Source organism: Scyliorhinus canicula, chromosome 10 (genome assembly GCF_902713615.1).
Source record: "Scyliorhinus canicula chromosome 10, sScyCan1.1, whole genome shotgun sequence".
Taxonomy (NCBI): Eukaryota; Metazoa; Chordata; class Chondrichthyes; order Carcharhiniformes; family Scyliorhinidae; genus Scyliorhinus; species Scyliorhinus canicula.
Window position 1 is genome coordinate 29,369,421 of NC_052155.1, and position 25,473 is coordinate 29,394,893.

A 25,473-nucleotide genomic window follows, 5' to 3' on the forward strand; every position below is an offset into this window, starting at 1 on the left:
TTCTTCACTTGTTAACATTGATAAATGAGGCCTTGCGATGTAAAGTACAAAACATGATAAACAAGTTTGGACTTACACCTTCAGCTGCAGCAACGTGCCAGGGTATCAAAGGCATGCTGGCAGGAAGCACTGAAAGAAGGCATGCTGCTGCCAACATTTCATTTGTGGAAGATGAATGTTCAAAGAGCTGGCTGCACTTTTGTTAGTTGCCAATGGCAGATCAAATCACAAGATACATATGAAAAAGGCCAGTAATCTTAAATCTGGAACATTCCTATGTTGCTGTCTAGAATTGTTTTCCACTGGGAGGATTAGGTCAAAACGTACCCTTTAGAATCTGACTGCCGACTTTCTCAGTGATGTATGGACGAGAGTTGTTTGATTGTGGGTAAATTCAGAATCCTCCTTTTCCTCTGCTTGAGGATGGGGCCCTGACCTTCCTTGACATCTGCGCACCATTTGGATACCATTAAAGCATCAACCAATAGCACCATTCAACAACAGGGGGTGGAGCATTGAAATTTCCAAGCCATGTTAATTTATATATGTTTACATATGATGGCATGACTCTGCTATTAAAAAGACACATCCTCAAAATTCTTATGTACTTGGGGAGACAATGGAATTCTCCCCTTTACCTCTTTGCATTTGATTCACTCAGGCTATGAGTTACAAAGTGATCATAACAGCATGTTTTCATCCGCTTGATGAAGGATTTGGCAGAATTGTGCCGGTTTGAAAGTACGTTTCTGTCAGAGGCAAATGTAGGTCCCACCTACCCATCAGATCTTCCAATTACGAAAATGCCTCTGGGAGCCCTGTGCAATCAAAGGCTTGCAGTGTTGGAAGGCCCAAAGCCACACAGGGAGAGGTGGCTGCCCTCAGGCAAGGAGGGAAGCATGAAGGACACCTCAAAATGGAGGTTCCCTTGGATGTATCCATAAAATTCAACCTGAGGCAGGAGCAGTGCTCCGAAAGCTAGTGATTCGAAACAAACCTGTTGGACTTTAACCTGGTGTTGTAAGACTTCTTACTGTGCTCACCCCAGTCCAACACCGGCATCTCCACATCATAAAATTCCAAAGCAATGATGGATAAAACTTATAGACCCATCAGAATGGAGGGGAAACCCCTTCAGAGGGACAATTTTGGCATTGCTAGCCTGTGGCCCCATCATTGAGGTATTGTGCTTCCAGCTCAGATTATCTCCAGAGTCTACCACTGGAATACTGCCTCCGCTGTTGACCACGACACTCACCAGGAAGCCATTCCGATGCCTGGAAGATCAAGGCAGAATCCTTTGCTTTCTAATTGACAATCCTTGGGTGCCTGTCATTGCTGGACAAGTAACATCTTCCATTGTCCACTTGCCTCTGGAAGGATCGCCCACAGTAAGGAGCACATTAACTCTCTGATCCAACACCCCGATCTGAAAGTTTGCTCCCAGTTCTGACATTAAATCTGCTTGCGAACGACTGGAAAGATTACACCCTTAGGAGGAAGCAATCATCCAACAGGAGATGAAAGAAATAAAAGAAGTGATTACCAAAGATTTGCTTCAGCCATTAATGCGGAGTGTAAAATAAACAAAATTCTTGACGGAAGCTGTTTTTAAAATTCAGTTCTTAGGTGCCTATAACTATAAACCTTTACAACGAACCCAGCTGATGTTATCACTGGAATAGTCAGATCACAAGATGCAACCTGCCTTGATAGTTCCTAACTTTGTTCAGAGATATCGAAGAACAGAGTCACAGGACTTGCTGATGAATTTTTAACAAAACAATAAATCTTTGCGAGAAAAGGTTAACTATAATACACTACTCCACCACCCTGGAATACCGTTACCTATTTACAAAGAGAACAAAGAACAACGAAAATTACAGCACAGGAACAGGCCCTTCAGCCCTCCCAGCCTGCACCGATCCAGATCCTTTATCTCAACCTGTCGCCTATTAAAGAGAAAGTTATGTACTGATCTGTAAGGATAACAGAAGTTACAAAAATATCTAATACTCTAATGTTTGCTGTAAACACATAGTCCATGTAAACCAATGGGCAAAGTGTGTTCAGACACACCACATTCTGAAACCAAGTGATAACTGCCCCAGAATCTCTCAGGTACCCAGCAACACCAACAGAACACCACTGCTTCACAGGCTGTTTTAAGGTGTCACCAACATTTTGATTACCTCGGATGGCAGGCTTCTCACCGAGCCATCTTTAAGGCTGCAGCTGTCTTTTAATTCAGACCTTTTTATTTAAATTTCCCTGACCAGAACCTTGTTCCTGATCTTTATTCCTTTGACTCAACTGTCTTCCTGGGACGTTCTTTTGTCCCCATTCCCTGGTTTCTGTGATTTTCTGTTTTGGGGGGGGCGGGAAACCTGAGGGCGTGACCACCCTTTCCCCACATGTTTTGTGGTGACAGAGGGGGCCAACATTGGTTGGTGACAGGATCTTCTGGTTCTGCCATTGTCAATGGAGTTTCCCATTTAACGCACCCTCCGCCACCCAGGAACCCACGGTGGGTTGCTCCGTTGACAGGGCCAGAAGGTCCCAATGGAGTGAGTGGCTGGAAAATTCCATCCCTGCTCTCCGCAGTTCACTGCATTTTGTACAGCTTCCCCTTGCACTAACAGACAACTAATTCAAAAGCTCTTCCGAATCCAGGGTGACTCATTGTTGCTAAGCAACAGCCTTTTTATCTTTAAATCCTGTTTGCTTTCACATCGTAAACCCTCATTACTGGGCAGGTGTCTGAACCAAACTGAAGTTAACCCTTTCAAATACAAAAACACAAAACTAAACTTATTTAAAGCTATGCCTTATTTCTAACACCCACAAAATACAAATATAATCTACTTAAAACTACCATTGTTTCCTGACATAGTCAGTTATAATAGCCTGGCAGAAAAAAAATAATCCCACTGCATCTCAGATTAATCAATCATCCAAAAACAATTAGCTATTTTATGTTGGAAACCATTAACTAAAATGTTAAGGACGAATAATTGTGGTGTTGGAAGTGTACATGCTCATTTATTTTTCAATGGAAAATACACAGAATATTAACTGAAAGCGAAGCGTTAAGGAGTTAATTTTAATTGCACATGACAATAAGGAACAGATCAATAAACAAGCCATAGCCATCTTCATTTGTTTAATTCCACACAAAAGTATGGGCTCTGGGGATGGTCCAGATCAGAAATATTAATAAGGCGTTTAAATTATTGGTGAATTAGCTTGGTGAAGACAGGTAGTGAATTCTGAACAATAATCTGGATATGAGGAAACCCTTATAAATAGAGTTTGATTAAGGCAGAGATTTTTTTATTATCACATGCCACAGCTGCTGCTGTGAAGCAGTGGGATATCGTAAAGAAAAGCGAACAAGTAATGTTTTATTTAATAAACGCATAAATCTATTACCGAACAGTAATACGAGAATCAGAAGCTCTGTTTTTAGTGGACCTCTGTTCTGTCACTCTTGATAAGTCCCAGTAGTTTAATATTCAGCTTTCAACAGTGTTGTGTGAATTAGTAGTGCCAGCACAATACAAAAGCAGCACTTAGCCTTCTCATAAACCTCAATCATTTTAGTACTAATGCCAAGGTTGCAAAAATGACATAGAAACAAACCTCAACAATGAGTTAACCCTTGAACCCCAAAGAGCGGAAATCTCTTCTCTCGTTAACATCTTGTTCTCATTGATCACACCTCGAACAAGGCTGTCAGCATTTGGATGACGAGTCGGGCTAAGATTTAAGATTACTATTCAAACCAGGAAGGCTGGCGGACGGAGGAGTACTTTTCTCAAAATTACCAATGGGGAACGGCTGGACCTAGATTCCACCATTCAGGACTTGCATGATTAATTAGAGATGAGTGCAGGAGAGTGACCACCAGATATAATGAAATCTGATAAATTAAACTGAGCATGGTCCTAAAATTGATGGAAGGCTTCATCAACGGTGCTATTCAGTGGCACTTACTCAGCAAAAATCTGCCCACTGATGCCCAGTTTGGGTTCCGCCAATGTGCTCCAGACCACATTACAACCCTGGTCCAAACATGGACATAAAAGCTAAATGTAACCAATTAATTGAGTGTGACTGCCCTTAATGTCAAGGCAGCATTTGACAGCAATTAGCTCCAGCAAAATTGAAGTCAATGGGAAACAGTGGAAACTCCATACTGGTTTGAGTCATACCTGACACAAAGGATGAAGCTAGGTGAAATATTTCAGCTGCAGTACAATGCTACAGGATTTCCTCAGGGGTGTCCCCAACCCAACGATAATCAGCTGCTCCATCAATAACCTTGCCTCTATCATAAAGTCAGAAGTGGGAATGATTGCTGATGATTGCACAGTGTTTAGTGCAATTTCTGATTCCTGGGATATCGGCACCATATGCACTAAAGCCTGCACAACATTCAGGCTTGGTTTGATAAATGACAATTAACATTCACATTATGCAAGTGACAGGCAATGGCCATCTCCAATAAGAAATATCCTAACCAACTCCCCTTGACACTCAATGGCATTAGCATCACTGAGTTCCCCATTACTAACATCCTGGGGTTACCATTGACCAGAAACTGAACTAGACCATCCATATAAATACTGTGGTTACAAGTGCAGATCAGAGACTAGGAATTCTGCAGTGTGTAATTCACCTCTTGACTCCTCAGAGCCTGTCCATTATCTACAAGGGACATGCCAGGAGTAAGTTAGCTGGATGAGTATGACTCCAATAACATTCAAGAAGTTCAACGCCATCCAGGACAAAGCAGCCCAGTCGATTGGAACCCCATTCATTACTTTAAACATTCAACCCCTCCACCACTGACATGCAAGGGCATCAGTGTGTGCCATCTACACGATACCCCACAGCAACTTACCAAGACACCTTCAACAACACAGTCCAAAACCGTGACCTCTACCACCTAGAATAGTGATGGGCAACCTAGGATAGTCACTGGGACAAGTGCGTGCCCCTCCTTCATCTTAGTGGCTGCAACATTAGAATTGGGCTTGTTAACTAACTATGACCCCATGAATAAAATTGAATACATTTAATACATGCCAAATATTTCACAAGTTATAGATAATGCTTAATCATTCATAATTTCATACTTTCATAGAATTTACAGTGCAGAAGGAGGCCATTCGGCCCATCGAGTCTGCACCGGCTCTTGGAAAGAGCACCCTACCCAAGGTCAACACCTCCACCCTATACCCATAACCCAGTAACCCCACCCAACACTAAGGGCAATTTTGGACACTAAGGGCAATTTATCATGGCCAACCCACCTAACCTGCACGTCTTTGGACTGTGGGAAGAAACCGGAGCACTCGGAGGAAACCCACGCACACACGGGGAGGATGTGCAGACTCCGCACAGACAGTGACCCAAGCCGGAATCGAACCTGGGACCATGGAGCTGTGAAGCAATTTTGCTATCCACAATGCTACCATGCTGCCATATGCCCATTCATATGTTGATTGAACTTTCATCAATTTCAAGTGGCTAAAAACAAAATAAATACCTAAGTTTGATTGGGCACAGCTCTCACTGTCAATGTTGTGTGTAATCAGCATGCACCATACTTCAATTACACTTGCTTTAGACGCATATCACTTCAGTCATACCAATAGGAAAAAAGCCTCGCGGATGGAAATCATCAGAATATAGTAACTGTGCATGGATAACAGTCAACAAAATATCTCGTGGTCCACACCCAGAACCCTGATGGACCGCATGTGGTCCCCGGGCCGCCCATTGCCCATCACTGCCTTGGAAGGATGAGGGCAGCAGATGTATGGAACATCACCATCTGCAAGTTCCCCTCCAAGCCACACACCATCCTGACTTGATTATTTCCATTCCTTCATTGTCACTGGCTCAAAATCCTGGAACTCTCTTCCTAACAGCACTGTTGCTGTACCTACACAAATGAACTGCAGCAGTTCAAAGCGGGCCTGCACTGTCATCTTCTCAAAGGTAATCAGGAATGGGTAACAAATGGAGGCCTAGCCAGCGATGTCCGCATCCCATGTAAGAATAAAAAATAAATGTTGTAGCTCACAAATTGCACTTAAATGAATAATTCAGATCAATTTTGGTTTGGGGATTTGCATTCAGCTTGAATTTTCTCAAGTGAATGAATATGACCATGAGGAACCATTAAATGTACAGATAACTCCATTTATAAAGTTAAGTGAGACTGATAAATGCAATAATTGTGGTTCCTTTAATTGTGTGTTGCGCCCTAGGATACCAAAGGCACTAAAATAAAGTAGGCCTCATTTTCACATATGTAAAATAATTGGCTTCCATTGACTTACCAGAAGTCAAGGCTCTAATGCTGGACATTTAAGTTAGCTAAACTTATATTATATCTTGTGAGCCAACTTATCCACAAGAAGTATGTTTTTCAGTTCTGTACAATGTACTATTAACAGAGAATTAAAAAATCAGACATCCAATTTATACTTTCTTTTGCCAGAAATTGTGGAATTAATAAAATTTAATAACTGCTCTCACCTCTATGTTTCGTGATGTTGATTGAATAACAAATATCAGTTTGGACACCCTGTGATATCCCTTACTTCCCTTCAAAGTAGTGCATCCAATCTGTTTGGTCCACTTTTAATGGGGATCGATTTTCCCTGGCATCTAACCATGCATCATACCCTCAGTACTGCACTGAAGGTGTCAGCCCTAGATTACTGAGCCCAAGTACTGCAGTGGTACTTGACCCCACAACCTACCAACTCAGAGGTGCGAGTGTTAACAACTGAGCCACATCTGGCCACTAACACCACGCAGTCATTCTGAAAATACATTATATAATTCTCGCAGCGCCCAACTCCTCTAGCGGCATGGGGGTTCCGCACAGCTGTACCATTCAATTAGATCAAAACTGATTTGTATATTGACTCTCCCTGACAAATGGCTATCAGTTCCCCCCTGGGATTTTCTAACACTGTGACATTGGGGTGGCATGTGTCTTTAACTGTGTCACAAAATGGCCACATTTTATTCTTGCCTGATTTATTTAACCATTGACTTTGGATTGCTGACCCGCTCACTATCAATCCTCCTTTAAACTGTTATCAAGGACCAATTTTGCCTCATGGTTATTTACTCCCTCACAAACTGGAACGCGTGCATCGCCATCCATATTTAATAATTAGATTAAAATTTAATTTCCCTGCTCAGTTTTTTTCCTTCAAGCCTGAGTAAATTTTGTTTCCTGACCACCTGATGACATTTCCCGTTGAGAAGTGCCCTCTTCACTGAGTTATTAGCAATTCATACCACGTGTACCATGAAAAGAGGGCAGATATTTTTTCTCAAGAAATTTACTAATGGGTGAGTTTCTCTGGCCTCCCCGCGGGCAGGCTTCTTGGCAGCGGGAGACGGCCCGCCAATGGGCATTGGCGAGATTTTCTGGTCCCACCAGTGTCAGTTGGATTAACCACTGAATCCACCCCAGGCCAACCGGAAATCCATGGCAGGGGTGCACCCTCGGCGAGATCGAAAGATCCCGCAGACGTGAACAGCAGAAGATCTTGCCTATTATAGTGGGTTAGTTTCACAAAGTACCATACTCTAGATGCAAGATTGTGAAAGACACTGCAGAAACTTTGTGCAGTGCTGAGCGTGTGGTGCCAGGTGGACTTTTGCCTCCTACCTAACAATTGACATTGTCCTGATATCCCTTGTTCCGCCATTGGGAAGTAGCCATTCAGGGAGGCGGTGACGTAGTGGTATTGTCACTAGACTAGTAATCCAGAGACACAGGCTAATTCTCTGGGGATCCAGGATCGAATCTCACCTTGTCACATCAAAATAAAATTCAGTCAACGATTAGCTACATTTTGGACATTCTATAGCAGGTCAGACTTCTCGGCGCCAACGGGAGTCTGAAACAAAGGAGACAAACAAGCCAGGAAGAACCGCCCCACGATCGAGGGACAGCCTCAGTATTGGGGGGATTCATACAAATCGATTGGTATGAGATCCAATCGATTGACAGTAAGCTCGGGGTCCGCCCAAAAGGGCGCGAAACCCCTGGGACCTATAAAAGTCAGGTCCCAAGTCCAGTTCGCTCTCTTAGCCAGCCCTCCCAGCAGAACACCTTTGCAGCAGCTCTCTAAGAACTTGAACGTGAGAAGGAGAGGCCTGGCCAACAGCTACACCGACAAGTAAGTGTCCAACCAACGCTCGCTATGAGAATAGACACTCCTGACCCCTTAGCCCATATCAACTGGGAAGCCTGCAGTCTCAGGACAGAACAAGAGGCCATTGTTCCCTGATCCAGTGTGTTCCCTTATCGAAGATAAGTATTGGCTTATAGTGGTGAATTCGTGGTGGCAGTGAAATGATTGTTGTACAAACCCCACCTGGTTCACTAATGTCCTTTAAGGAAGGAATCTGCCGTCCTTACCTCGCTTGGCCGACATGTCTCTCCTGATCTACAGCGATGTGGCTGATTCTTCAATGCCCTCTGACACGGTCTTGCAAGTCACTCAGTTCAACGATAATCAGCGATAGGCAACGCTCTCATCCTGGGAATTAATGGAAATAAAAGATTTGGAGCTCTGGTGCTGGATGGGAAAGACGGTAACAAAATAATGAATACAAACATTGGAGTCACCATCCCTGCCAGGGTCACTATTACACCACGTTACTTGTATTGAGTCTCATGTTGTGCTGTTGTTGGTTTTCACACTTCAGTCCACAGAATGGAGCACATTAGAAGGAAAACAAGGAGGGGCCATAAGTCTGTGAATTTAGCTGAAACTGTTTCATATTTGAGTTAACCATCATTTATCTGCATTCAATTGAAATGCCCAAGAAAGGTAGCCAATGGCAAATTATGCTTTCTTTGAAAGATTTCATTCCTCCAACTGCAGGAGATATACTGTGCAACAGTGGTTACCCCTCCATGATCATATGCTCGTGAGCAATGTAACATCATAAAATTCAGTACTAATTGGCGGCAGATTGGATCCGCGTTCAATTATTATGTAGTTGGCTAAACCTTAATGGTACTTGTTGGTGGCCCTTATTCTTCTCTGCGTTAGATTAATTAAGATGCATAAATTATTGTCATTTCCAAGTGCTTACATGTAATGGGCTCCATTAAGTTTATTTACGATGCAAAAATATTGTAATGGGCTCCCTGTCAATTCTGAAAGGAAATGTTGCCTACAGGAGTGTTTTATGGAACCTGGACAGGGAAATAAATCCCGTTGAGTTGTTCAAGGTGGGTTCAGGAAGTGTCAGAGCCAAACTATGAGCTACATGCCCTTACATTTGCAGAGGGTGTTTAGCTGCCCTCACGATATTATACAAGGCAGAAAAATCTCTTGTCACTCAATAACTGGTCCACCCCTTATCTCTGAACCTCATCCATTGTTGTTAGTGTCTTCCATCAATGCTTCTGTGGTCAATGCGCCCGTTATTTCTCTGAAGTTGAAAATAATGCCAAGGCACCAAAACCTGAAACCTATTTCCACCCTTTGTCTTTCCTTCATCCTGTAAACTTCAAGCTTACAAAACTTAAGCTTGGCATCAGTTAATTACCACTTCATGATTTAGCATGTCTAGAGCCATAGATTCATAGAGGTCTACAGCTCAGAAAAGACCCTTTGGCCCATCGAGTCCGCGCCGGTCAAAAACAACCACCTAACTATTTTAATTCCATTTCCCAGCATTTGGCCCATAGCCTTGTGAGCCTAAGTATCACAAGTGCACATCTAAATACTCCTTAAATGTTATGAGGGTCTCTATTATGGGAGTGTTCATCACTGCGATTCTCCCCATCGCATATACTCCAATTTGCTGAATCCGTTTGATCAAAGGTAGGTGAAGACACTGCATAGCGTGATCGGGTCAAATGGCTAATGTCTGTATGGTAACTTCCTTTAAACTCTTACGTATTTTGTCACAACCAGATCAACAGAGGTAAACTGAGGGTGGTGGAGGCAGAGACCTCATAACATTTAAGAAGCATTAGGGGGATGGGATTCTCTCCCCCCCCCCCCAATCGCTGGACCAGAGAATCGACGGGGGCGGAGTGAATCCCGCCCCCGCCAACTGCCAAATTCTCCAGCGCCAGGGTTTTGGCGGGGGCGGGAATCGCATGCGCAGGGGGGCTCATCTCGGCATCGGCCATGGCGGAAACCCACAGCAGCCGGTGTGGAGGGAAAGAGTGCCTCACGACACAGGCCCGCCCACGGATTGGTGGGCCCTGATCGCGGGCCAGGCAACCGTGGGGGCACCCCCCGGGGCCAGATTCCCCCCCCCCCCCCCGAGGACCCCGGAGGACGCCCGCAGAACGAGTGGGAAAGCCGGCAGGTTGTGTATCCACACTTTACTGCCACGACATTGTCGGCACCATGCAGAAATAAGCATTTTGGAATTTCATACTTTTTATGGAGTTGGACTGGTTTTGGAAGGCAATGTAAATCGCTCCAGCACAGAGGTGCCGTGAGTGATGGGGAACCATGGTTTGGAGGCAGGAACAGTACGAGAGGGAAAATGATCCTACTACACATGAAAAGTTTTTTTATATACTGAGAATACCAAATGAATTCTTTTCCAATTATGGGTCAATTTTGCATGGCCAATCCACCTAACATGCACATCTTTCTGTTGTGGGGGTGAAACCCATGCAGACATGGGGAGAATGTGCAAGCTCCATACGGACAGTGACCCACGGTCGTGATTCGAACCCGGATCCTCAGCGCCGCAGTCCCAGTGCTAACCACTGCACCACCTGACTTCACATGAAAAATTGAAGCCTCTGTGATAATATTGCTGTAATATGAAAAGGTAAAGAACCATTAAATAATATAGTTTCCATGTTTCCATGTTGTTAATTTTGGCAACAGGTGAGCTGTTACGAGAAAGAACAGCATTGTGAAAGTGAAGAAGTCTTCAAGTGGACTAAAGTGTTGTTCTGCAAATGAAAAGGTTAGCCCAATTTGAAATCTGGAGCTATTGTATGAAATGTCCCCAATACTTAATTTTTTTCCCTTGAAGTTCAGTTCAACCACCAGTTTGGTTGTTTCATAACTTTGACAGATGCCTCTGTTTTTGGCTATCTTCAAAGTTTGTAATGATTCCTGCTCAGCAGTGTTCTTTGCACTGTGGTGCTTTCTGTGCCCTGGGAACATTAATTTGAATGTTGAGAAAGTCACTCATGGGTTCAGCTTAGCAGGGTATGTTTGCACAGCTATCTAGAATAATGCAAGATTATTTCTTTGAAAGACTTTGAGCTTTGGAAGAGGATAATGATTTTTAAAGTCACTATTAAAGTATTTTTTGTGCATGTTGGCACATTTATGAGCTTTTTAAAGGCTTCCAAATGCAATTATAGGGTTCATAAATTATTTTTAGTGTGTACACTGGCTGAGTGGATTGCAGGGGTGAAGGTTAGTTGAGGGGTGTGCAGCAGTTAAGAGGCTGACAAGGGTGGAGCAGGTCATGAGGAGGAATTAGGTATGATAAAAAAGGATGAAGAGGGTGAGCGGATAGGTAGTAACTAGGTGAGGAGATGGGGGTGAAGGTGCAATCTCCCAAAGAAGAGTTTAGCATTTTAACCTGGCTGGCTCACCATCAGTCGCATTCATCCTTGCCAGCCCAGAGGCCTGATTCCAGATTGTTCCTACTCACCTCCCCATCGACTGGCATTGCTAGGTAGCAGACGGGATCGCAAAATTTCCCAACACCTAAAGAGACCTGAACATTATTACAATCTCGGACCAGACTCCAAAAATTGCTGTGATTCTGGACAAATTTACCAATATTTTATTTAATTTACAAGACTGTGAGGAAAGAATACTTTTGTTCCAGAAGTGAAGCCACGCACAAATAGGGATAAGGTATATTAAAACAAACTGTATTACTGACACAAGATCAAACCTTAACATCATACAATAAATAGCTTCCAACTACCAGTAGAAAAATGCTTAACAATAAAATGAAACCCTTTGGGCGGGATTCTCCCGAATCAGCGAGGTGGCCTGACACCAGCGGAAAAAACAGCGCAAACAACGCCGGCGTCGGGCCGAACGGAAGTTGCGGAATCCTCCGCACTTCCAGGGGCTAGGCCAGCGGCGGAGGGGTTGGCACCGTGCCAGCCAGCACCAAAAGGACTGCGCGAGTTTGCGCATGCGCAGAACCGCCGGCGTGGACCGCACCAGCCAACTTACCTGCCAGGTCCCGCCGTGTGGGACCATGTCCAATCTACGCCGGCAGGACTGGCCAGAAACCGACAGCCGCTCGGCCCATCAGGGCCCGGAGAATTGCCGGGGGGGGGCGCTGGCAGCGTGATCCCTGCCCCAGCCCAAAAACCGGCACCGGAGAATATGGCAGCCGGTGTCGGAGCGGCGGGGCGGGATTCACGCCACTCCGCGGGGATTCCCCAACCTGGCAGGGGTCGGAGAATCCCGCCCTTTAACTCCTAACTACTATCTTTTATCTCCAATCAAGCAAAACGTATTTCAGATCAAAACACTGTTAAATACAGTTAACAAACCCAGGGAAACTTGGCTGAACGGCTTTGAGAGAGAGAGAGATGCTTTCAGGAACCAGATTTCAGATTTCACACCTGTGTCAAACTATCGTTTAACTTCCCAGCATTTGGAAAAAGATTGCTGTTCAGTCCATAACAAGATCTTTAACTAAACGCTCAAAACCTAACTGTGTCAGCCCCTGGCTCCTCCTATTAACTACATCATCTCTATCCCACAAACTGAGTTATGGCATCCTACTAAGGCTAAAACACAATGGGTGAAATTCTCTGTTCGGGATGTTCTCCTGCAGAGGTGAAATGCACATGATTTGTGCTCCCCTAAGGAAGCAATTCCGAATACTTCCCCATGCAAATTTATGCACGACGGGGCTTGTGAGCGATTCCCATGGGAATCCCACTATCGGGCTGCCATTTTGAGTGGTCGGCCTAATACCGAGGTCCTATAGCTGGATACCACCCCCACATCATGAATCAGACCCCCCAAAGAGAGTTACATGGATTCCAATCACTCCCCTTCACTCTTGAGTGATTTTGAAGTGCTCAGCTGGAAATTGACAGCACCTAGCTTTCTTTGAAGTAGTTGATGTTTGTAAACATTGTGGTCAGATCACTTTAGAGTTACGGAACTATGAAAAGGATGAAGGAAGTAAGGCTCAGAGCTGTGTGTGTGTGGAAGCTGTCAATCACAGTTCATGAAGGGAAATTAATGAATGGCTCGCAGCCCAAGGAGCTGAGGGGTTTAAACACAGGTCACTGCTTTCTCTTTCCAGGAATTGACACTTGGTGCTTTCTGTGTCTGAGCCAGCAGGTGTGTTGCCCAGGTGAGGGTTACAACAGTAACATTTTTCACTGCCTCTGTCTGGACTGTTCTCTAGATTCCAGACAGGTTTCTCTTTTCTGGGGGGCTTATTGTCAGAAGTCTCTTTTCTGGGGGTCTGTGGGGGCTCCTCTAATTTAGGGGGTCTACATGAGAGGCCTCCCTATCTAGGGAGTCCCTCTGTGGGACTCCCTATTTAGAAGATCTCCGTGAGCGATTCCCCTATTTAGGGGATCTCTGTGGGGAGATTATTTAGGGGGTCTTTGTGGGAGGTCACCATATTTAGAGGGTCTCTGGGCTTTTATTGATTTGGGGGTCTTTCTTGGGTCTCTTTATTTAGGAGGTTTCTGGGGGACTTGGTGGGGGGTCTCTTGGGATGATGTGGGCGGGTCTGGCATTGTGGGAGGGGTGGGCCTCAGATGGTCTTTGTGGGCAACTCCATTAAGGGTTACCCTCTTGGCCCACTGTGAGGTGCAGTACATCAGGGCCACACATGTCATAATTCTTGCCCATGTGATTCTCGGCCGGGAGGAACAGAAAATCATGAGGTCTGGAGAAATATGGTGCCCAGCCCACGAAGTGGATGCAAATGGGTCACTAAGAACTGTTTGCATCCACTTGCATTCTCCCACTGGCTTGCGGGCGCAAAGACCAATCCCAATATCAGTAGGGGGTTGAAGCATCGCAAACAGGGCATCGATCTATTTTTCCCTGAAGCACCAATTCTCTGCCGCAACTGACAGCATGTGGCAGAGCATTTTGCCCAATGTCTCCAATTATCTACACCCCAGGGAACGTTCTTTCTATAAACCAAATTCCATTAGCCCTATTATGTATATGGTAAACGATATACATAGTTGGAATGAATGATGATATCATTTTTACAATGCTTTAATTACCCCTCTGTAGTCCCAGTGTCTGCCAGGAGTTTTAAAAACATTACTGCAGCAGATACATCCAAACCCCAGCTTTTACGTCTTACTGCACCAAATAGATAGAATCATAGAATCCTTATCGTGCAGAGGAAGGCCATTCGGCCTATCAAGTCCCCACTGACCCATTGAAAGAGAACCATACCTAGGCACACACTCCTGACCTGTCCCCGTAATTCCACTTAACCTTTGGATTCTAAAGGGCAATTTACCATGTCCAATCCGCCTCACCTGCACATCTTTGGACAGTGCGAGAAAACTGGAGCACCTGGAGGATGCCCACCTAGACAAGGAGAGGCTCCACACAGACAGTCACTCAAGATTGGAATTGAACCCAGGACGATGGCACAGTGAGCCAGCAGTGCTAACCACAGTGCATGTGCCCTGTTAAATTCCTACATTTCTCACAACATGAAAATATGGCCTCATAAGTAAAATCTTCTTCTGTTCAAAAACCTCTAATAATTTTATTATTTGTAACACACTTCAGCTTTCATTTATTTACGTTTTTCTCTGTCCAAGTGATGCGACCATCAGTTGAAGCGAACAGTGGCTTTTAATCAGCTAGAACTGAGCCTGCCTGCGACTGCTCTGCACTGAGAGCCACCTGCAGGTCTATATACCTCCCCCGAGGGGGCGTAGCCAGGGGCTGAGCCCACAAGGGCACGAACATGATACAATGGAATGTAGTGTAATACAATGGTCCATAGGTGGAGCCCACAAGGGCATCAACATAGTACAATGTAATATAATGTAATACAGTGGTGAATAGTTGCCGTAATACATTCACCACATTCACCCCCTGTTAAAAAAATTGAAGTCCAGCGGGGGTGAAGTGGCTCACAGATTGAGTCTGTCCAGTGCCTTGAACGTGCGCTGCGATTGCCTGAGCTCTGGTTTAGCTGCGGGCACGGGTGTAGATCTCGTCACTGCGGGCACGGGTATTGAACTTGTCGCTGCGGGCACGGGTGTTCACTCCGGGAGCGCGTATTCTGGAGCTTCAACCCTGTAGGTCGGCGATGGGTGGAGGGGGTGTGTGGGGGGGGGGGGGGTGTAAGCCATGCAGGGGCAGGGCCGATGTTCGGTGTAGGGTGGGGGGGGTAGGCGATGGTTGAGGGGAATCTGCAGTGCCATGTCCCAGAGGGAGACTGTATCTTGTCGGCTGTCGTGGTGCACCACGTAGGCATACTGGGAGTTGGCGTGAAGGAGCTGGACCCTCTCAACCAGGGGGTTGGACGTATGGAGGACAGGCCCCGGTGTTGTCAGCCAGGACAGATGCGAGACGCCGGAGGTGGATTTCCTATGGGAAAACAAATAGGCGGTCATGCAAAGGAGTGACCTTATGGAGTGGAGCGCGTCGGGGAGGACCTCCTGCCAGCGGGAAACTGGGAGACTCCGAGACCGTAGGGCCAGGAAGATGGCCTTCCATACCGTCGCATTCTCCCTCTCCACCTGTCCGTTACCCCAGGGGTTGTAACTGGTAGTCCTGCTTGAGGCGATGCCCTTACCGAGCAGGTACTGACGCAGTTCGTCGCTCATAAACGAGGAGCCCCGGTCACTGTGGACGTAAGTGGGGAAACCGAACAGGGTGAAGATGCTATGCAGGGCCTAAATGACAGTGGCCACGGTCATGTCGGGGCATGGGATTGCAAAGGGGAAGCGGGAGAACTCGTCAACGACGTTGAGAAAATACGCATTGCGGTCAGTGAGGGGAGGGGCCCTTTGAAATTGAAGCTGAGGCGCTCAAAGGGCCGGAATGCCTTCACCAGGTAGGCCTTATCTGGTCGATAGAAGTGCGGCTTACACTCCGCGCAGATTTGGCAGCCCTGGTCAAGGCCCTGACCTGCTCGGTGGAGTAGGGCAAGTTCCGGGCCTTGATGAAGTGGAGAAGCGAGGTGACCCCGGGTGTCAGAGGTCGTTGTGGATGGCCCAGAGTCGGTCATCTTGCGCGCTGGCGCATGTGCCGCTGGAAAGGGCATCTGGGGGCTTATTGAGCTTTCCAGGACGATACACGATATTGTAATTATAGGTGGAGAGTTCGATCTTCCACCTCAAGATTTTATCATTCTTGATCTTGCCCCACTGTGTATTTTCGAACATGAAGGCTACCAACCGTTGGTCGGTGACGAGGGTGAACCTCCTACCAGCGAGGTAGTGCCTCCAGTGCCGCACGGCTTCCACAATGGCTTGAGCTTCTTTTTTGACTGAGGAGTGTCGAATCTCAGAGGCGTTGAGGGTACGGGAGAAAAAGGCTACGGGCCTGCCTGCCTGATGAAGGGTAGCGGCGAGGGCGACCTCTGACGCGTTGCTCTCCACCTGGAAGGGGATGGACTCGTCCACCGCGCACATCGCGGCTTTGGCAATATCTGCCTTGATGTGGCTGAAGGCCTGGCGGGCCTCAGCCATCAATGGGAAGGTGGTGGTTTTGATAAGTGGGCAGGCTTTGTCCGCATAGTTGGGGACCACTGGGCATAATACGGAAAAAAGCCGAGACATCTTTTCAGGGCCTTGGGGCAGTGGGGGAAGGGAAGTTGCAGGAAGGGGCCCATGCGGTCGGGGTTGGGCCCTAGGACTCCATTTTCCACGACATAGCCGAGGATGGCCAGTCGGGTTGTACGGAAAATGGATTTCTCCTGGTTATAGGGGAGATTGAGAGCTTGGGCAGTTTGGAGGAATTTCTGAAAGTGGCGTTGTGGTCCTGCTGATCGTGGCCGCAGATGGTGACATTGTCTAAGTACGGAAATGTTGCCCACAGCCCGTACTGGTCCACTATTCGGTTCATCGTTCTTTGGAAGACCGAGACCCCGTTGGTGATGCTGAAGGGGACCCAGAGGATGGAAGAGGTGGCCGCCTGCCTCAAAGGCCGTGTCGTGGCGATCCTCCAGGTGGATTGGAAGCTGGTGGTATGCAGACTTCAGATCTACCGTGGAGAACACCCGTTAGTGTGCAACCTGATTGACCATCTCCGCTATCCGGGGAAGAGGGTACGCATCGAGTTGCGTGTACCGGTTTATGGTTTGGCTGTAGTCTACAACCATCCGGTTCTTCTCCCCAGTCCTGATGACCACCACCTGAGCTCTCCAGGGGCTATTACTGACCTTGATGATCCCCTTCCTCAAGAGCCGCTGGACCTCGGACTTGATAAAAGTCCTGTCCGGGGCACTGTACTGCCTGCTCCTGGTGGCGACGGGTTTACAGTCGGCAGTGATGTTCACGAAGAGCGGGGGAGGGTCGACCTTTGGGGTTGCGAGGCTACATACAGTGAGAGGGGGTAGGGGTCTGCCGAACTTCAGGTTCAGGCTCCTGAGGTTGCACTGGAAGTCCAGTCCCAACAGGAGAGGAGCGCAGAGATCGGGAGGACATAGTTTAAAATTGGCGTACTCGGCGCCCTGTATCGCATGGTTCGCGACACAGTACCCCCGGATCTGCAATGAATGCGATCCGGAAGCGAGGGAGATTGTTTAGAAGGCGGGGGAAATTTGGAGAGAACAGCGCCTTACCGTGTCTGGGTGTACGAAGCTCTCCGTGCTCCCGGAGTCAAACAGGCAGGGCGTTTCGTGCCCATTGACCCGGACGGTCATCATCGAGTTCCTGAGGGTCTTGGGGCGTGACTGGTCGAGGGTGACCGCGCCAAGGTGCGGTTAGCTGGCGTGGTCAGAGGTGGTGGGGTTGTCCCAAGATGGCTGCCCCCATCGGTCGCACTTGTTGGGCAGCGATGAAGATGGCGGCCAAAATGGCGGCCCCCGTCGGTCACACGTGTCGGGCGGCGATGAAGATGATGGACAAGATGGTGGCCCCCATGAGCCGCACATGGCGTGCTGTGTGGGAGATGGCGGCCAGGATGGCGGCCCCCTTGAGTCGCTCGCGTTGGGTAGAGTCAAAGATGGCTGCCCCCACAGACAGCATGAGGCAGATGATGCATCCGGAGGGGGTGGTGCCGGCAGGCACGCAGCCATGCTGCGGGGTCTGTGGAACTGTGAGTCTGAAAATCGGGCCTGTGATTTTGGATCTTTCCAGGCAAACTTTGGCAAAGTGTCATTTCTTGCCGCAGTCGCTACAGGTCGTGTTCCGAGCTGGACAACGCTGCCTGGGGTGCTGGTGCTGCCCGCAGAAATAGCAGGGCAGCCCTCCGGGTTGGGCGGGCAGATGCGCGGCACAGGCCTAGAGCACCCTCTGGTCGGGTTTCCACGAGGGGGTTGCGTAGTCGGTGGGGAAAGCGTTGAGGCTCTGAAAAGCTACTTGGATTGGATTTGTTTATTGTCACGTGTACCGAGGTACAGTGAAAAGTATTTTTCTGCAAGCAGCTCAACAGATCATTCAGTACATGGGAAGAAAAGGGAATTGAACAGAATTCAAGAAAATACATGAGAATACATAATAGGGCAACACAATATATACAATGTAACTACATAAGCATTGGCATCGGATGAAGCATACAGGATGTAGTGTTAATGAGGTCAGTCCATAAGAGGGTCATTTAGGAGTCTGGTGACAGTGGGGAAGAAGCTGTTTTTGAGTCTGTTCGTGCGTGTTCTCAGACTTCTGAATCTCCTGCCCGATGGAAGAAGTTGGAAAAGTGAGTAAGCCGGGTGGGAGGGATCCTTGATTATGCTGCCCGCTTTCCCCCGGCAGCGGGAGGTGTAGATGGAATCAATGGATGGGAGGCAGGTTCGTGTGATGGACTGGCCGGTATTCACGACTCTCTGAAGTTCCTTGCGGTCCTGGGCCGAGTAGTTGCCATACCAGGCTGTGATGCAGCCCGATAGGATGCTTTCTATAGTGCATCTGTAAAAGTTGGTAAGGGTTAATGTGGACATGCCGAATTTCCTTAGTTTCCTGAGGAAGTATAGGCGCTGTTGTACTTTCTTGGTGATAGCGTTGACGTGAGTGGACCAGGATAGATTTTTGGTGATGTGCACCCCTAGGAATTTGAAACTGCTCACCATCTCTACCTCGGCTCCGTTGATGTACACAGGTGTGTGTACAGTACTTTGCTTCCTGAAGTCGATGACCAGCTCTTTAGTTTTGCTGGCATTGAGGGAGGGATTGTTGTCGTTACACCACTCCGCTAGGTTCTCTATCTCCCTCCTGTATTCGGACTCGTCGTTATTCGAGATCCGGCCCACGTATCGTCAGCAAACTTGTAGATGGAGTTGGAACCAAGTTTTGCCTTGCAGTCGTGTGTGTACAGGGAGTAGAGTAGGGGGCTAAGTACGCAGCCTTGCGGGGCACAGGTATTGAGGACTATTTTGGAGGAGGTGTTGGTGTTCATTCTTACGGACTGTGGTCTGTTGGTCAGAAAGTCAAGGATCCAGTTGCAGAGTGGAGAGCCAAGTCCTAGGTTTTGGAGCTTTGATATGAGCTTGGCTGGGATTATGGTGTTGAAGGCGGAGCTGTAGTCAATAAATAGGAGTCTGATGTAGGAGTGCTTGTTTTCGAGATGCTCTAGGGATGAGTGTAGGGCCAGGGAAATGGCGTCTGATGTGGACCGGTTGCGACGGTATGCGAATTGAAGTGGGTCAAGGCGTTCCGGGAGTATGGAGGTGATGTGCTTCATGATCAGCCTCTCGAAGCACTTCATTACAACTGACGTCAGGGCCACCGGGCGGTAGTCATTGAGGCACGTTGCCTGGTTCTTCTTTGGTACCGGTATGATGGTGGTCTTCTTGAAGCAGGTGGGGACCTCGGAGTGGAGTAGGGATAGGTTAAAGATGTCTGTGAATACCTCTGCCAGCTGGTATGCGCAGGCTCTGAGTGCACGACCAGGGATCCCGTCCGGGCCCATCGCCTTCCATGGGTTCACTTTCAGGAAGGCCGATCTGACTTCGGAAACTGTGATGGTGGGTATGGGTGAATTATGGGTTGCTGGGGCACGTGACAGCGGATTGTTGGTTACCTGCTCAAACTGAGCATAGAATGCATTAAGTTCATCGGGGAGGGGTGTGCTGCTGCCAGAGATACTGCTCGGCTTCGCTTTGTAGCCCGTTATGTTGTTTAGTCCTTGCCACAACCGCCGAGAATCTGTCTGTGACTCTAGCTTAGTTTGATATTCTCTCTTGGCATCTCGGATGGCTTTGCGGAGGTCGTACCTGGATTTCTTGTATAGGACAGGGTCGTCTGCCTTGAACGCCTCAGATCTGTCCTTCAGTAGGGAGTCAATCTTGCGGTTGAGCCATGGTTTCCGGTTGGGGAACATACATACTGCTTTCTTTGGCACGCAGTCGTCCACACATTTGCTGATGAAGTCTGTGACGGTGGTGACATACTCATTTAAGTTAGTCGCTGAGTTCTTAAATATGGACCAGTCCACTGTCTCCAAGCAGTCACGTAAGAGCTCTTCTGTCTCCTCAGACCAGCACTGCACAACCTTCTTAGCTGGATTCTCCCGCTTGAGTTTCTGCTTGTAAGCAGTACCTTCTAGGGAGGTAGATAGTTTTACCATCTCTTCTAGTCGAAGGCGCCCTTTTCGAGCGGGCGCTGTCTGATGTAGTTGGACCGGACTCCAGCCACATAGGCATCCCGGATGGCGAGTTCCATGTGTTGTGAGGCCGTGACGGCCTTGTAGTTGCAGCTTCGCGTGAGTGCTTTCAGGTCACGTAGGTATTCCTCCAGCGATTCCCCGGGGCCTTGGCGGCGAGTGGTGAGGAGATGACGCACGAAAACCTCGTTCATCGGCCTCACGAATTGCCTTTTCAGGATCGCGACCGCATCTGCGTACGTGGTCGCTTCCTCGATCTGCACGAAGATTCTGTGGCTCACCCGGGCGTGGAGGAGGTTCAGTTTCTGTTCGGCAATGACCGAGGGCGAGGAGGAGGCGGCAAGGTAGGCCTCAAATCAGCTGATCAAATGCGAGAAAAATCCCTTTTTATATATTTGCAGCCAAAGTTCCAACCTATTGCATCACTGAATGGCTAGTTTATTTACTTGTTTTGGGTCTTGCTTGGAGCAGTGACGATTGAGGGGGTGACCTGATTGAGGTGTACAATATTATCAGGGGCAGATATGGAGCAGCTGTTCCCCTTAGTTGAAGGGTCAGTTATGAAAGTACACAAGTTCAAAGTGAGGGACGGAAGATTTCAGGGGGATTTGAGGAAAACCCTTTGTATCCAGAGGGTCGTGACGGTCTGGAATGCACTGTCTGGGAGGGTGATAGAGGTGGGTTACCTCACATCCTTTAAAATGTACCTGGATGAGCACTTGCAACGTCATAATATTCAAGTGCTGGCAAATGGGATGAGCTAGGTTGGTCAGGTGTTTTTTATGTGTTGGTGCAAGTTCGATGGGCCGAATGACCTCTTTGGTACTGTATTTTCTGTGATTCTGTCCATCTCAGCTATTTGTGATATTGCTATCTTTTCCTACATGACCACATGCTCGGATTAAAACCTTGGGATGAGAAATATTCTTGAACAACTTGTACCTCATCTAATTTGTATAATAAGTTACAGGGTATAGCACTAAAGTAAATCACCTGAAACTAGGACAAATGAAAGGATGAGGTGATGGAGTGTGATAACATGTCAACTGAGATTACTCTGCTTTTGTATTAACCAGGGCTCAGGCACAGATTACATGCGTCGGGGCTGAAAATAGAGTTAGTGACACAATGGAGTAAAAGTTAGATACATGGCACATGAGCCACCTTGCTTAATCAAAATGTCTGATCATAAGAACATAAGAAACAGGAGCAGGAGTGGGCCATTCATCCCTTCCAGCTTGTTCTATCATTCACCAAGGTCACAGCTGATCTGAAACTTCAATTCCAACCTTCTGCTCAATGTTCTATGTTCATAGCTGATTATTTTATCAGCATTTAGAAATCTACTGATCTCTAGCTTGTAGGTATCTCCACAACCGGGCATCTACAGCCCAAATGGGTAGGGAATGCCAGAGATGCATACGGCTTTGGGTGAAGGCCTCAGCCCTACAGGGTTGACCCATTGTCATCAGTTTGTGAACCCGGCTTCTAGATTCCTCAAACAGGGGAAATAGCCTCTGAGCATTTATCCTGGCAAGCCCCTCACGCATCGTTTATGCTTCACTGAGATCATCCATCATCCATATGATAACATCCATCTTCCGTTCCTTCTCAGGATTCAATATTTGATAAGATTATTATCCTGACGCAGAAGTGCTTTGATGATAAGGTAGAAAGGGCTGCCCGTCCCACAAAACTGGAATCAATTTGTTCTAAAGAATCTGGCAGCATTTATTACCCGAACTGAGAAACGTTGCAATTGCCAAAGTGCTCTATAAAACAGGACATGCTGAGTTGTACATTTTCAAGGATATAAAGAAGGCTGAGAGAAAATAATTTGATTTGACTGAGTTCTGGCGAAGCAGAGCAGAAATGATAGATTCGAGTGAAGAACAGTGATATTTTGTACTGATGCAGTGACAGGTTAATGACTGTCCAGGTCCATGCAGCCCGCAGAGTTGCCATATGATATTTAGTGTCATAATTCCCATGGTGGATATAATCTTCAACACTGAGATCAGATAGTCTGCAAGTTCTCTGTCGCCCCATGAGTACAATCCCAAAACATTGTTTATCTTTGTCTCTCAATGAGCCACAGTGTCACATTGTCCTTCATAAGACAAAAGATGGACTGGTGGGGGGGGGGGGGGGGGGGGGGGGGCGTTGGTGAGATGCAGTGGGTGGCAGTGAGGATTTGGCTTTTGTGCTTGTTATTTGTTCCGAAGACTGATTGACCGAAGCTATCACATCTCAGGGAAATTACTCTTTTTTAAAAAATATTTTTTATTCTCCTCTTTTTTCACATTTTCTCCCAAATTTACACCCACCAAAAATAAACAATAATCAGTAACAAACATGGCAATCCCCATATCAACAACAACGATCCCATCCTCCCACCAACCCCCAAACATTAGCCCGCATATTCACACAAACAAATGACAAAAAGGAATCAGGAATCCCCCATAGCCACCATTAACACAAACCGCCCCCTCCCCCCAACCCTCCCACCCACTCCCCCAACTAATGTTTGATGTTATCCAGTTCTTGAAAGTGTATAATGAATAATGCCCATGAATTGTAGAACCCCACCATCCTTCCCCTCAGTTCAAGCTTAACCTTCTCAAGAGTCAAGAATTCCAACAGGTCCCCCTCGCCACACCAGGGTCAGTGTAGAGAGGCTGCTCTCCATCCCAGCAGGATCTGCCATCGGGAAATCAATGAGGCGAAGGCTACGATATCTGCCTCCGTACCCGTTTCCAACCCTGGCTGGTCCGACACCCCGAATATGGCCTCCTGGGGGCCCGGGTCCAGTTTCACGTGCACCACTTTAGAGATTACCCTAAAAACCTCCTTCCAGTAATCCTCCAGCTTTGGACAGAACCAAAACATATGAACGTGATTAGTGCCCCCCCCCCCCCCCGCAACGTTCACACACATCTTCTACTCCTTCAAAGAATCAGCTCATCTTTGCCCTCGTGAGGTGTGCCCTGTATACCACCTTCAGCTGTTTCAGCCCCAACCTCGCGCACGAGGTGGAGGCATTCACTCTCCGGTGCACCTCACACCAGAACCCCTCCTCCATATATCCTCTCCTACCCCTTCCTACCACTCTGCTTTGATCCCTTCCAGTGGTGCCATCTCCTCTTCCAAAATAGCTCCGTAAACCGCCGACACTACCGCCTTCTCCAGTCCCCCTGTCGTAAGCACCTCCTCCAGCAATGTGAAGGCCGGCTCCACCGGGAAGCCCTGTATCTCCTTCCTGGGAAAATCTCGAACTTGCATGTATCTAAACATTTCACCCTGCTCTAGCCCATACTTCGCTTCCAGCTCCTTCAGTCCTGCAATCCGACCCCAAAGAAACAAATCTTTTAGTGTCTTAATCCCCTTCTCCTCCCCATTCCAAAAATTTCCATCCCACCTCCCTGGCTAAAATCTGTGGTTCCCCCGAATCGGCATTTCCCTTGACCCTGCCCCCAACCCGAAGTGTTGGCGAAACTGCCTCCAAATTTTCAATGAAGCTATTATTACCGGACTCCCTGAGTATTTCCCCGGGGCTATCGGGAGCGGCACTGTTGTTAGTGCTTTCAATCCCGACCCCCTGCACAAACTCTCCTCCATTCTGATCCACTGGGAATCAACCCCTCTGACCCAGCTCCACACCTTCTCCACATTCGCCGCCCAGTAATAATCCATCAGGTTCGGAAGACCCAAACCCCCTGCCTGCCTTCCCCCCTGGAGCAGAACCTTTCTAACTCTGGCTACCTTCCCTCCCCATATAAACAAAATAATCATTCCCTCAATTTCTCTGAAGAAAGCCTTTGGCAGGAAAATCGGCAGGCATCGGAAAATAAACATAAATCGCGGCAACACGTTAATTTTAACCGCCTGTACCTGACCCGCCAGGGACAGAAGGAGACCATCCCACCTTGCCAGATCAGCTTTCACTCTCCCCACCAAACTAGAAATGTTGTACCTGCGGAGCCCCCGCCACCTCCCCCCCCCCCCCCCCCCCCCCACTCCCAGACAACCTGCACCCCGAAGTACCTGAAGTGAGTCCCTTCCCTACGGAAAGGCAGCTACCCCCACCCCGCCCCATCCCCAGCCGAGACACCACAAAATACTCACTCTTGTCTAGATTTAGTTTGAGCCCCGAGAAAGACCCAAACACTCAAAGCAGCTCCGATATTCCCCCTATCGACACACTCTGTTCCGACATGTATAACAGCAAGTCATCGGCATATAAGGACACCCTATGCTCTATCCCCCCCCCCCCCCCCCACACTATTCCTTTCCATACCCCCGAACCTCTTAATGCGACGGCCAACGGCTCAATCGTGAGTGCAAACAGCGGGGGGACATAGGACATCCCTGCCCTAGTCTAACGGTGGAGAGAAAAGTATCTCGAGCTGATGTTGTTTATGCGGATACTCGCCCCTGGCACCTTATATAGTAGTTTTGCCCAGTTCACAAATCTTGGGCGGAATTCTCCGACTCGCCTGGGGCCGGCGTAAATCCCGCCCCCGCCATGGCCTGAATTCTCCGCCACCTGGGAATCGGCGGGGGCGGGAATCACACCGTGCCGGTCAGCGGACCCCCGGCGGCGATTCTCCGGCCCGCGATGGGCCGAAGTCCCGCCGCTGACAAGCCTTTCCCACCAGCGGGAATCAAAGCACGACTGGTGCTGGTG